Source organism: Aethalodelphis obliquidens, unplaced genomic scaffold, assembly GCF_003676395.1.
Source record: "Aethalodelphis obliquidens isolate GAN/ISIS:26980383/991018 unplaced genomic scaffold, ASM367639v1 scaffold7, whole genome shotgun sequence".
NCBI lineage: Eukaryota > Metazoa > Chordata > Mammalia > Artiodactyla > Delphinidae > Aethalodelphis > Aethalodelphis obliquidens.
The window spans coordinates 27,711,433-27,726,156 of NW_020837951.1; the positions used below are offsets into that span (position 1 = coordinate 27,711,433).

At 42.0% G+C, this 14,724-nt stretch overlaps 1 protein-coding gene across 1 annotated transcript in view; it reads left to right on the plus strand.

The window, feature by feature from the left end:
• The first annotated feature begins 2,650 nt into the window (after window positions 1-2,650).
• ABCA1 (ATP binding cassette subfamily A member 1) overlaps window positions 2,651-14,724 on the plus strand; it is a 182,231-nt gene continuing 170,157 nt past the window's right edge. The window contains exons 1-2 of the mRNA XM_027105324.1: window positions 2,651-2,996; window positions 8,886-8,947. The gene's annotated coding sequence lies outside the window, so the exon portion shown is untranslated. The remainder of the gene's footprint in view (window positions 2,997-8,885; window positions 8,948-14,724) is intronic.

Sequence of the window (14,724 nt, forward strand, 5' to 3'; positions counted from 1 at the left end):
CGGCGCCACCAGGGAAGCCCGAGTCAGAGTCTTTAGCGCAGGCTTTGGGACCAATCCTGAGGGCCATGACTCCTAACCTAGTCTCAGGTCACCCTGTTCATAGAATGGGGGTCCTGCTACCTGCAGCTCAGTCCCTGCCAAATAAATGTCTTGCTTACATTCTGCTTATTCCAAGTGGCCCTTCTGGAGGTTGAGTTCTCTACCAGAACCTTCACTCTTAAGGCAGAATCCTTGTTTCTGGCCTCCTGTGCTGCCTATCAGGGCTGATTGTGCCCCTGATAGGGTGATGCTCCAGCACCCTCTTCCCTCTTCTCAGGCTCCCCCTTCTTCTTCTTCTTCTTTTTTTCAATATATTGTATTCTTATTATGTAACTGCTACACTTCCACTTTTTATTTATTTATTTATTTATTTTTGGCTGTGTTGGGTCTTCATTTCTGTGCGAGGGCTTTCTCCAGTTGCGGCGAGCAGGGGCCACTCTTCATGGCGGTGCGCAGGCCTCTTACTGTCGCGGAGCACATTCTGGAGCACAGGCTCCAGACGCGCAGGCTCGGTACTTGTGGCTCACGGGCTTAGTTGCTCCGCGGCCTGTGGGATCTTCCCAGACCAGGGCTCGAACCCGTGTTCCCTGCATTGGCAGGCAGATTCTTAACCACTGCGCCACCAGGGAAGCCCAGGCTCCCCCTTCTTGATGAGCCCTTCCCTGACCATTTGTACTATCCTCAGCAAGTCTTGCTGGGTTTTGAGCCCCCAACTTCCCTCTCTGATTTGGCCTGTTTGTTGTCGCTAGATCCCTGGTTCTGACATCAGGAGGATGATTCCCTTGAACAAGCACAACAGTAACAGCAGTAACACACATCCAAGTCAGGGCTGTCATTTGAAGGAGTCACCTGGGAAGTTTGCATGACATGTCTAGTCCAGGGATGCTGCTATTGTTCCACTTTGTATGTGGGGACACTAAGGCTCCGGGAGCTTTGCAACCCACTGAGACCACACATCGAATGACAGGAGCAGCTGAAACGTCCCCCTCTGCTCTCCTTCCATGTGATTCTCCTTCCGAGGAGCTTACAGGCCACAGAAGTGATCTTATAACTCTATAGCAGTAGTTGTTCATCTTTTTTAAATCATGGAGTCCTTGGAGAATCTGATAAAAGCTAAAGACATGATCCCTCAGGAAAATACACATACACTCAAAACTTCCACACACACCAGGATGAGAACTCCTATAAACAAACAGACAAACAAACACCTTCCCCCAAATTTCAGCAACTGTTATGCAGCATGATTGTCTTCCTCATCCTCTAGACTCTCATCCCAAATAACTTCTGGCTGTTCCCAAATATCAAATCCCTGAAGGAACGAAATGTTCCTTCCAGTGCTGAGGAGGTCCAAAAGAATGTGCTGTAAAACTCAAAAGGCATTTCCACAAAGAGCATTCCAAAGATGTCTGAAGAAAGCCAGGGTCCCTGGAAAGCACAGCTTCTCCAGATGACCACCTGGAAGAGGGTAGCATCTGTGTTCCTGTCCTGGTTGGCTCTTAAACAATCAGTCCCTTTCCCTGTCAGGCAAAGCTCACAGAGAGGCTTTGGTGTGATAACTTCCCATCTGCTAAGTCAATGAGGGGCAATTCCAAAGCTTAGAGGATACTTCCTCCATGCAGCCTCAGGGGCCTCTCCAGGCAGTTACATGCTTCTTCCTTCCTGTCCCAAAAGCTTTGTGTAAATCTGCGTCTCTACTCACATCTGTACCTCTGCCAACAGACTTTGAGCACAGACCTGAATGGCAGACACTGGATTCATGCATGTAATCACTGGACATTTACCAAGAGACCACCATGTGTTAGCACCGCAGACACCATGGTGAACAAAACAGTGCTGCAGGCTCTCAAGAAAGGCAGACAAACAAGACGTAGCATGCCTAATGCTATCCTCTGGGAAATACAGGGTGCTTTATGGTTCAACCTGTCTTTGGGGAAGGGCACCTTTTAAGCTAAAACGTGATGTATATCTTTCCAGAGCCCAGCACAAAGTATGTGTTTAATCTTAAACATTTCCCTCAGCAAAATCCTATGTTTGCTGGAGGGTTCACTCGCGGAGGGCAACTGCTCGCTAATTTAAGAGAGGCTGTGGTGAACCCGAGCTTGACCATACGGAAAGGCAACTTGCATCAGGTTCAGCTGGTTACCTCCTTTAGCTGTTTGTGAGACATTTGTGAAGTGGTGGAAAAAGCAGTGGATTTAGAACTCCTGGAGGCTGTGGTCCTGAGGCTTTGTCACCAACTACATTCGTGAGTTCTTGGGTCACTCGGTGTCTTTTCGTATATTGATGTCACCTTCCAGAGCAAAGGAAGCTATGTAAGCCCTGTTCAGACTTAAAAGCGTAATCTATCTATCCATCTATCTAATCTATCACCTAGCTGGTTCCAGTTTTGCAGGAGGAGGACGGGGTGACTGTAAATTTCAGAGACCTGCTGAGGGTATTGCTTTGTGGGGCCTGGGCCGCAAGCCTTTTGCTGCCTCACATGACATGGATTTGGCAGGGAGGGGGCAGTTTGAATTCCAGGCGGGCTAAAAGGCCTTGGCTGAGAGGCTCTAACAGATTTCACAACACAGCAGGGAAAGGCTTCCCAAGGAGAGATGGGAGAGGGCGGGTGTGCGTGTGGCTGCAATTCTGCACATTGGACAAGGGCAGGAGATGGGAGAGTCCCGAAAGGCAGGATGAGGTAGGGCGAGAAGACAGTCGGACACCTCCCCTTATCTCCCTGCTGACAACCGCGCTCCCGCAAGACGTACCACCTCAAACTGGCCTAGGGCCCTACCTCTGTCCGCCGCCCCCCAACGCGCCCAGAGAAGTGCGGGTGGAGCAGGCCGGCTTGCGCATGCGCGCCGCTGCGGCCAAACACTGAACAGAGCCCATCGCTTCTGCTTTTATCTCCTGTTGGGCCTCGGGCTAAATCCACAGCAGCTTCAGAAGTCCGTAGGCGGCGGGACGCGGTGGAGGTAAGAAGAAAAGAGTCCAGAAACGCTTGGGCCTGGAACTACAACTCCCAGCAGACACCGGGTCGGCCACGCCTTCTTGTGGGCGGGCCCGAGGGTCCCCCGCGGCTTAAAGCGGCGAGATCTCCTCGCCGAAACTGCTGGTCGCTGAGCGCGCGCTTTCTGTACTGAGCTGGGCAGAGTGGGGAAGCGGTGGTGTCTTTCCGTTTTTGCCACTTTGTACCCGAACTAGCAAACACCACAAAACAAATAAACTACAAACAAGCGCGTTTAGAGGCTTCTCTCAGGTTCGGCAGCTTATTGCTCCTGCTTCACAAATTCTGAATTGCCGATTTAGCAAATGAGAACCTAAAAAATAGCTCGTTTGTTAAATTTCTGTAAGATGAATTATTTTCCCAACCATGTAGGAGCAACTTTATTCTCTAGTTTGCAGGTGGCAGTGGCTGATGTTTAGTCTCACTTTTTTTTTTTGTAAAGACAATAAATAAGAGGGGAGTCTTAAATCTTGCAGTAAATCATCCTGAAAAAGTAAAAGCTTATTTGTTGATTTGATAAATGTTCTACTTTAATTTTCCAGGTTTTAACTTTTGTAATGAAGTGTCTTTAAAATGCAGCATACTTGAAATTATGTTTTAAGGTGTAGATTTTAAAATGTACTTTTAATTGTAACCTAACCTTTGAATAGGATGTAGAGGGGTGAGGTTTAAAACTGCTACTCTTTGCTTCTTGCTGTAGGGAAGAGAAAAGTGATGACCCTTAGCATGAGGAATAGCTACCAGAATAGTGCTATTGGGGTCCTAGGTCCTCATGACTATACTGGGTTTCTTGAACAAAGTAGTTTCTTGTATTAAGAACTGACAGTTTTACTGGGTTAAGGCACTAAAATTTAAGAACTTTCCTTTTCTCTTCCTACCTCAAGTTCTAACCCTGATTTCTCACAGCCACTAATAAGCCACCTCCAAATGCCAACAATGAACTTCTGTTTTTTGCAAACAAATACATTTTAAAGGCCTCAGAGGGAATCAATTCAGAACTTGAATGCAGAATAGTTTTAGAGTTTCTAGGGGGTAGGGGCATGTCTCAACTTCAGCCTGCTGAGATTTACGATTATGTATCCTTTCAGTCTGTGTAGTGTGGCATTTGAGGATAATATGAAATTGGCCAACTTCGCCAAAAATTAACAATCTGTGTAATTTTTATTTGTTCTTTGTGTGGGGGGAGCTCAGCAATAGGCATACTGAAAACTGGTAATAATAGTTGGTGTATAGCGATTTTTGAGAAGACTAGAGTGTAGCTATTGTGCTCTAAACAAACCCTCCATACATTCTGAAACATTAAATAGGGGAGAAAGCAATACTCGTGATATTTGGTAATATTTAAAATTTCCCCAGATCTCAAATGTTCTCTTTATAGTCACGAACAGAACATGTTTTCTGGCTATCAGCTCTTCTATTAAACATTCAGTTTATCAAGGCTTAGCCAGCAGAGTAAGAAAAGAAAGCATAAGATATAAGACAATGTTATTGTGTACAAGAAAATTTCAAGAGAACATACAGAGTATTAACACTTCTAAGAGAAGGCAGCTGGAAATAAGGGCAATATATAGTAATCAAATTTATTCCCATTGCCACCAACAAAGGACAAACATCAATTTGACAAAAGATGCCACTTACAGTAGCAACAAAAACATTAGGAACCTAGAATAAATCTAAAAAAAAAGATGTGCAGGATTTTAATGAAGGGAAGTATAATACTTTGTTGAAAAACATTAAGAAAACATTTATAAATGGATGGATACATTGTGTTCATGGATGAAAGGACTCTATATTCTTAAAGCTGTCAATTCTCCACAAATCTATACATTTAATGTAACCCAAATCAAATTCTTATTGCATTTTTAGTGTATGTATGTTTACATACACTAAGTAAATATTTAGTGTATTGAGAATTCTGTGTGTGACTTGACAAGCTTATTCTAAAATTTATTTGGAAGATCAATGGTTCATGAATAACAAATTTTTAAAGAATAAGGTGGGGACCCTACTACATATCAAGACTCCTTATAAAACTGTAGTAATAAGACAATGTGGTATTGTTGCTGGAATAGGCAAATAGAGAACAGGTCAGGGGCTGTGCATGTAGGAGGACTTATGTGATATGTCACTGGGGGAAGATGGACTCTTCAGTAAATGGTGCTTAGAACATTAAGTTAAGTTAACCACATGAAAAAAGAAAAACTCTCTCAACATACTAACTAAATAAACAAATAAATACATTCTGATGGCTTAGAGACAAATTTGAAAAGCAAAACTTTAAAAATTTTAGATGTTCTGCTATATATCTTTATGAACTTGGTCTAAGAAGGGATTTCTTAAACAAGCTACATAAAGTTTAAACCATGAAGGAAAAGATAGGTAAATCTGAGTATATTAAAAACAAGTAAGTGGGAATTCCCTGGTGGTGCAGTGGTTAAGACTTGGGCATTCACTGCTGTGGACCTGGTTTTGATCCCTGGTCGGGGAACTAAGATCCCACAAGTCACACAGTGTGGCCAAAAAAAATAAAATAAAAAATAAAAGCAAGTAAGCAAACAAAACTTTTGTACATTAGAAAACACAAGTGAAATGGCAAGGCACACACTGGGAAGACATTTACAACTCAAAGAGAGACAAAAGATTAGTATTCAGAACATTTAACTACTAAAAATCACTTAAAACAAAGACAAATGTTACAGTGTAATGATACAATATAATAGTGAACTAAGATATGACTTGGCAATTCCCAGCAGAGGAAAACTGAATGGCTGATAGATAGTGAGAAGATGTTCAACCTCCCTGGTAATCAGGGAAATACTAACTAAAACAACAAGAAGACATCGTTTCACGTTTATCTGATTGGAAAAATTAGTAAGACCAATAATATCCAATGTTGTCAAAAATGTCAAGCAACAGGAACTCTCATTTACTGCTGATGTTAGTGTAAATTGGTTGAGTTTGACAGTATCATGAAAAGTCAAGATTACAAAGCAATTCCACTTTGGACATACGTGCTAGAGAAACTCTTGTATGTATGCATAAAATGATACGTTGGAAAATATTCATAGCAACAGCAATGATGATAATCCAAAATAGAAAACAATCAAAGTGTCCCTCAAGAGAAGAATGGATGAGTAAGCCAAGTCATTCAATGGAATACTATAAAGCAGTGAAAGTGAATGAATTAGAACCGCATTATCAACATGTATAAATCTCAGAAAACATAATTTGTGCAAGAACAAGTTATAGAATGATGTATACAATGTCAGCATGTTACCATTTACAAAAAGTTTGGAACATACGAAACAATACTAGTTATTGATTGTGGACACTTTCATATGTAGAGAAAGTATTAAAAAATACATAAGATTAATAAACACCAAATGCAAGGGGAAGGAAGTAAAATTGGAAGGAGCTTCAAATGTGTCTATAACATATAATTCCCTTATTTCTTGAAATTGTCCATTAAGAAAAGGAAAGAAAAAGATGGACTGACCTGTCTGGTGAACTGAAGTTACACTTACATTTTCAAATAACTTTCTGAGTTTCCTTTATAATTCAATCCAATGAACCATCACTCTCTCTCTGTAGGATCCCTTGGCATAGAGGGCTAAGGCATGGTGGGGTCTTGCTGACAGCCATCTGCCCAGCTTTCTATCTCCACATTTCTACAATGCAGTGGGACTAGTGGAGATAAGATGCTTAGCTGGCATTGAGGAGTTTAAATCTGGCTGAGAATCCTTATTCTAGGAGCAGGATGGGTGCAGCCTGAGAGCATGGCTCTCTACCGCTGATCTCTGGTGGATGCCGATAAAAGCTGCCGTTTTAAGCACTTAAACACCTCATCTCTCTGTAGGCATCTTCCAGTCAAAATGGGCAAATTAATCTATTGAATCCCAGATGCTAGTGGGATGGCAGCTGAGCCAAATTCTTGAATGAGGGTCTCTTCCCCCTTCTTTAATTGGTTTTCAGTTTTAGCAAAGGTGCTTTTGGGGGTAGGCAAAATGGGTGAAGGTGGTCAAAAGGTACAAACTTCCAGTTATAAAATAAATAAGTCCTGGGGATGCAATGTACAGCATTAAGTAGTGCCAGTTGTACAGGCTTTGGCTCTTCATCTTTGACCACACTGTCACTGCTCACCCCTTCCTAACCTCCAGATCGCTGGAGATGTTTGAGCCCAGGACTGTAGGGTCTCCACCACCTCCCTGAGCCATGAAGCAGGCATTCATTACATACTTTGGCTGAAGGTGGTAGGAAAGAGCTTCTCTGTCTTTAGGAAGAGTCTACTAAGCCTTTGCCATGGACGATTGGCTTTTTACCATCTCAGCTGTTTTTTTGTTTGTTTTTCTTTTTAATTTTTTTTACTTTTTTCCTTTTAATTTTTAAAGTATAGGTGACAGACAATATATTAGTTTCAGGTGTACAACGTAGTGATTTAACATTTACATACATTACAAATAGATCACCAAAAGTCTAGTAGCCATCTGTCATCATACAAAGTTAGTACAATATTATTGACTACATGCCCTATGCTGTGCATTACATCCCCATAATTTATTTATTTCATAGCTGGAAGTTTGTACCTCCTAATCCCCTTCACTTAGTTTGCTCAACACCCCCCCACCTTCTCAGCTGGTTTTAATCACATGGTTTTCTACGGGCAAAAAGCCAGTTATAGCTTGTTTCCATAGAGTTGCACCCAGGGAAGGGGAAGTAGTCCATTTTGGACCACAGTATAGAGCTCCACCAAGCAAAAGTCACAAAGGCAGGACCCGGAGCTAATAACCACCCCCCCACCACCACATACACACTTGAATTCATTTTATGGGGCTTTTTCCTGTAAGTAATAAAACCACAAAGCATTCACCTGTGTAAACATGACTACGCTCTAGTATCATACAACTGAAATAAATACCAGCAGTTTAGAGAAAAAAAGTTCTTGGTTAACAGAGATATGATAAACACAGTTTAATATGAGGATTCGATTTCCACCAAAAAAGGAGAGTGATGGTCTTAAGAGTGGGTTTCTATCTTCCAGCTTGTTAGTTTAGTTAATCAATGTATAGCCCAGGCTGCCTCTCTCTTGGTGAGCCTGACTTCCATGGTTTCAGACTCCCAGGCAAGTGAGGAGAAGGACTTAGCTCTCTCGAGGAGTTGATGTGGTGGGCCTTTCTAGTTTGAAAGAACAGGCAGTCAGGCAACTGTTACTGATGGTCATGGTGACGTGTGCAGCCGTGTGTGGGGTTAGAGGGGGCCTGTCAGCAAAAGGCACTGGATGCCTCGTCATCTTCCCAGGAAGTTGTGAGAATTCGGTTTTATTTCTCTATTTTTTGCCGGTGGAATGTAAAGTATTATTAGTCATCAGATGCCAACTCTCCACATGCATAGTGGACTCCATGGTGAATGGGGGAGGGGAGAATTTATGTCTTTGGTTTCATTCTCCCATTTAGAGGGCTAGGAAATTAGCCCTTCACAGCATGGTCACTTCTGATTTGCAAACACCCTATTTGTGTGATATAAAAAAGAACAATTTCCTTCTTTCTTTTCTTCTTCCCATTTTTTCTCTCCCCTACTTCTCTCCCCCGCTTCCTTCACATTCACCTAATCATCCATCCATCCACCCAACCGTCCACCCAATATTGACTGAGTACTTTCTATGCACCAAGCTCCTTAGACCAGTAGTTATGGTCCAGGAATAGAGAGGGTGGAGGCCTATTCAAGGGCAGGAGCAGTGGGGATAGAGGGTATGGCAGAGAAATGAGGGAGCTGACAAGACATGACACCCAGTAGTAGGTGAAGGGTGGTGATGGAGTCAAAGATAACTTCTGACTGGAAGCCTTCTCCCCCCATTTTGCAGAGTTCTACAGTCTCTGCCAGTAACTCTGGAACTTGGGTACCACCTGAAACAAACAAAATGTGGTAAGTAGTGCAATCTTTCTACATGTAGTTTATAATGCATAGACATGCCGCCCCAAGGTTCTGCTGGGCAAAGTTTCACTTGATATCTATAGTCAACCAGTATGCTACCACACAATGATTGTGTATCAGTTTACATAATTAAAAGCTATAAGAAGCTTAAATGGCTGAAAAGTATAAATTTTAGCTAAATTTTTGAACCCCCAAAATCATATAAGAAAAACTAGCAAAACACAGAACAATCAGATAGTCCAGGAGACCAACTCTAAAGACAGAGAACATTGATGAAAGAGAGAAGGTATTGGAAATGAGACACATAAAAATGCCCTGAGACCAATCATATAGAAATGCTGAGAGCAAATCATTAGCAAACCTGGAAAAGCATTGCAATAAATATTTGTTATTACAAAGAGCACCTCAATGCAGGGGTTAAAAGTGTACACTAAAGATTGTCACAGTACGAGGATTTCTCTGGACCATCTGTTTGAGGCACCTACTCTATCATAAGTGCTTTTACAGGAGACACAGACAGAGCTCAGAGCTGCAGAGAATATGCACAGGAAGACAGCTCAGTACAGACATCTCTATGTGGCTGAATCTAATCACAAACAACCATGGGTTGCTCTCTCAAGAGCCTGATTATTGAACTCATTCAGTGCATCTAAGAACATAACTGCTAATTTTGCTTATAATGAAATGCATGAATAAATAAATGCATTAATACTCTAGTAAAATCTATTAAAGTATGATGGCTGGTGGAGGTGCAAAGCACCAGAGGAGGACAGGGAAGGGAGAGTATTCAGCTGGGAAGGGCTGTGGTACCACACTGGTTGTTACCCTCCGTGTCCTGGGATGTGGCACAGATATTTACACCGGCCAAGGAAGGCTGAAATTCTCCCCCTGCGTGTTCTACTTCCTAGGGCAGGCACATCTAGTAATTTCAGAACAATTTCTAGTAATGAGAATGAAATTAAAAATAACAAGAGAGGGGAATGCAGCTAGCCGAAGTGGAAGGTAAATCACCGGAATCCCAATCCAGCAGTCTTCCTTCTACCTCACACAGCAACTTAAACTCTTGCTTCATTTATTTTTATATACCTCAGAATTCACTCTTTTTAGTGTTCAGTTCTATAGATTCTGAAAAACACACAGAGTCATGCAACCATCACCAAAATTACGATGCAGAACCGATCCATCACCCCCCAGAGTACCCTGTGCTGCCCCTTTGTAGTCAACCCCTCCTCCCACCTTTAACCCTGGAAACCAGTGCTCTCGTCTCTGCTCTTTAGTCTTTTCCAGAATGACATGCAAGTGGAATTATATAGTAGCATAGCAGCTTTTTAATTAGGGGATTTAAAACAAAGCGAGCCAACAAGAACAAAGCCAGAGCCTATTCCCTGAATATTCTAGTCAAGCAAAATTTACTGTGCCAGACTCCTCACATCTTCCTAATGCTTCTCAAAATATTTTTCCTGATTGAAGCAACTTTTGTTTCTCTTTCTCCCGGTCCCAACCCTCAGTTTGCTTAAGAATTTGGGGGCAGCTTTGCAGTTGTTTCCTGTGTGGCGATAATTGTGTGTTTGACTCTACAGAGGAGACCGGCTTTGCAATATTCTGTCTGGAAAAGAGGCAGTGTTGGGTTTTTCTAGAAATGTTATAAATTAAGTCTGAACTAAAGAAGAGAGCTCATTTCATGGAGTTGCATTAGGATTTTCTTGAAAGAGCGCAGACAAGAAGGGTGTGGGAAGCACAGCGAAGCACGTAAAAATTATTAAAACTCTAAGGGTCCTCTTTTATGAAGGCCAACTTCATACATAAAGGTACATAAAATTCCTGAAACATAAAACTGTGAGGCATGCAAAGGAAAGCCAACACCTGTGGGTTTGTCGGGGTGCACACAAACGCCATGAGGCAGACAGGCCAGCTCTAGGCACAGCATGAGTTCATCGCCTAACTCTCTATCACCCTCTCTACTCTGGTTCTTCATGATCCAGAACACATTAACTATAAAAACAAATGGTACGAGAGCTGGATTTTACCTTAAATTTCCTTTGGCTATTATTGGCTATTACTGGTAATAATAAATATTATTATTATTTATTAAAAATGGGTTCAGGGATATGGATTTGTTTTGTTCCATTCCATGAAGTATGGAAATAATAACACTACCTACTGGGGATAAGGATGGAGTGAAACATAGGCTGCTTCCTGTCTCCTCCATCTTCACTGGTAGTATTTATTGTGCATCCTCTCTGGACTAGGATAGTTGCTGTTTGGCTGGTGCTGTCTTAGTATAGTTAACTTCTTTCCATTATGTCACCTTGCTTTCCCAGCCTATTGTTAAATCATTTGCATCAAACCGCTATGTATGCCTGCTGACTGGGGCTTCGCCATTGTGCTTATCACCAGTATCAGACAGAGGAGCAGTGAAGGGCACCAAGGGAAACACTATATAAACACAGTGATGGAGATAGTGGCCTGGTGACCCATGGGGACAACATATGCATAAGATCCCTGTATTCTCTCAACTCTCAATTTGTGACAAAATCAAGGTCCCGACAAGACATTAATATATATACAAAGTCTTACTCAAATATCTTATGATTTATTAATAAAAGTAAAATAAAATTCAGTTCTGCATGCAATAAATCTAACTTTTAATATAGAAAAAAGTAAATTCATGAAAACGATGGGTTTGATATACAATCTCTGGCATCGGGTGGTGAAACAGATGGTTTGTAAGCACATAGCAAAGAAAACAGCATGGGTTTACTAAGAGCAAGCCATGCTAAACCAACCTTGTTTCTGATTATGATAGGGTTGACACTGATAGAAAGGAGAAATTCCTTAAAATCAGTGTATCTTGATTTCAGTAAGGTTAAAATGTTTCCTTGAGGACAAGATGGAGAAAAGTCACCTAGATGGTAATGCAGTAGAGCTGTTGCTGGTTAAACAAGTGGTTAATGAACCAGGGCACCCTCGAGGGAGGTATATAGTGGTATGTCATAGGACTCTAATTGTTCCCTGATTTTATCAATAACTTGAATGAAATCTGTACATACCTTTACTCAACGTTTTCAGAGATATTGAGTACAATGAATATCAAAATCAAGGTTTTTTAAGAAGAAAAAAGCAGACTGGAACATCTCCCCAAACTAATAAAAGATTTTTAATAAAGACAAATGTAAAGTCCTAAACCTGTGCTTTAAAAAATGCACAAGTATAGAATGGGGATAATTTACTTCTTGTTATTAGTTCATGAAAAGAAGACATGGATATTTAAGTCAGTTTCAAAAGTAATGTGAGTCAACTGTATAAAATGGTTGCTGAATAATAGAATAGTATTGGTATCAGATGGAAATGGCCATCCTGCTGTACTTTCTTTTTTTTTTTAAAGGATTGGATTTTTTTTATTAATTAATTTATTTGTTTATTTTTGGCTGCATTGGGTCTTCCTTGCTGCTCACGGGTTTTGTCTAGTTGCAGCGAGCAGGGGCTACTCTTCGTTGCAGCACACGGGCTTCTCATTGTGGTGGCTTCTCTTGTTGCAAAGCATGGACTCTAGGTGCGCCTGCTTCAGTAGTTGTGGCATGCGGGCTCAGTAGTTGTGGCTCGTGAGCTCTAGAGCGTGGGCTCAGTAGTTGTGGCGCAAGGGCTTGATTGCTCCACAGCATGTGGGATCTTCCCGGACTAGGGCTCAAACCCGTGTCTCCTGCATTGGCAGGTAGATTCTTAACCACTGCGCCACCAGGGAAGTCTCCCGCTGTACTTTCTCATAGTCACACGCATCAGTAGAATTGTTTCTAGAACCATGTGTCTGATTTCAGGAAAGACATTAACACACTGGAGCAGATTCTGAGGATCTGACTGTGCTGATTTGAGTCTGAAGATCCCATCATGGGACAAATAGGGGGAAAGAAGCAACATGTACTGAATGTCTACTTAGAGCATAAGAGAGAAGGCAAAAAGGCTGGAGGTCAAAAGGAGGATGGAATAAGAATAGGTGAGCTTCCTACGGGTTTAAACATAATAATAAGTAACTGTGTAGGAAGTGGCTCCAGAACACAAGTTATCTAGGACAGGGAAAGAGTCAAGAAGGACATTCTACTCCTCCCTTGCCCTGAATAAGGGTGAGGAGTGTGTGTGTGTGTGTGTGTGCTCATGTGTGTGCACACGTGTGTGTGTGTGTGTGTGTGTGTGTGTGTGTGCAGATAAGTGGGTAGCTAGGTGGTGATGAGAGTGTATGTCTTAGGCAATTTGTGCTGCTGTAACAAAATAACACAGACTGGGTGGCTTATAAACAACAGAAATGTATTTCTCACAGTTTTGGAGGCTAGAAGTTTGCAGTCCGGGTGCCAGCATGATTAAGTTTTGGTGAGGGCCTCTGCCAGGTTGCAGACTGCTGTCCTTTTGGTGTACCCTCCCATGGCAGAAAGAGGGTGACAGAGCTCTCTGGGGTCCTTTGTATAAGGACAGTATTCCCATTCAGGAGAACTCCACCCTCATGACCTAATTACCTCCCAGAGGCCCCACCTCCTAATACCATGACCTCGAGGCTTAGGATTTCAACCTGTGAATTAGGGTGGGGTTGGACACAGACATCCAGTCCATAGCAGCATGTGCTCCTCGTCCCCTGCTCCAATAATGGCTTCCCTCAGGACACTCCAAGTTGTCCTCATCATTCAGTGTTCACTCTTGTCACTAATTTAGTGCCAAGCCTCATGGTAGGAATTGGAGATACAAGGTTGAATAAATCAATTTTCTACATAAAATGGGCTCACAGTCTGGAGGGGCAAATGGGCGTGGTGCCTGCAAGTTGGCACACTGAGCTGAGAAGCCAAGTTAGGAGTCTAGGGTCACTCAGTCCTCAGGGCAGTGACTAAGAGTCATCTGCACAGATGTTCAGAGCTGGAGAGGATTTTGGACACTTGCTTAGTGCATGGTTCTCAGACACTGCCTGGTGGAATCCTTGGCCTTTTGCAAAGCTTTCTTAGGGGTTGCTGTGTGTGAGAGGGAGATCGAATCGGAAGATGTCTGGCGTCCTCCCTTACTCACACTTCAAGTGGAGAAGCTCTACTCCTGTTTTATTTGTTCATTATCCATAGATGAACTAACTTGCAGAAAGGGTACTGCTACTGCTAAGAATTGAACCACACCCTAAGGCCACACAGGAAGAGTGAACAGAGGCCAAAAGAGATTGTGATTTGCTTGATGTGATTACAGAAATGTTTTTGTTGTATACCTACTATGTGCTTATAAATACTATTCATTCAGTGGTTTATTGAAATACCTAATAAGCCAAGATCCTGTGTGCTTCTAAAATTGTCCTAAGATTTCTCCTCAGAAGTTTAGCTTTTTCGTAAAACGCCACACTCCCTAAGGGCAAGAATTTTGCCCTACTCATTTTTGTTTCTCAGATGGATAACACTGTGCCTGATACATTTGGGCATTCCAAATGTTTGCTGAATATATGAGGAAGGAATTAAAATAATGTATTAATTGGACCCAGAACAGATCTTCTAACTGATTATGGAAAAATAAAATAAAATTCTGAAAACTTGATTCAATTTTCATAAACCTAATAAGCTGAAAAAAAATATATAGATACATTACACTGCATTAGCAGTAACTATAGCAATCAAACTACATATTGATTGGTGTTGGGACGACTGAACATTTGGCTCTGAAGCAGTGTCGTTTGTTTCATCTGTGTGTACCCAGTCTCCCATCCCTTCTTAGTGAATCCTGGAATCTAAGTCATAAATAATAATAGAATTCTG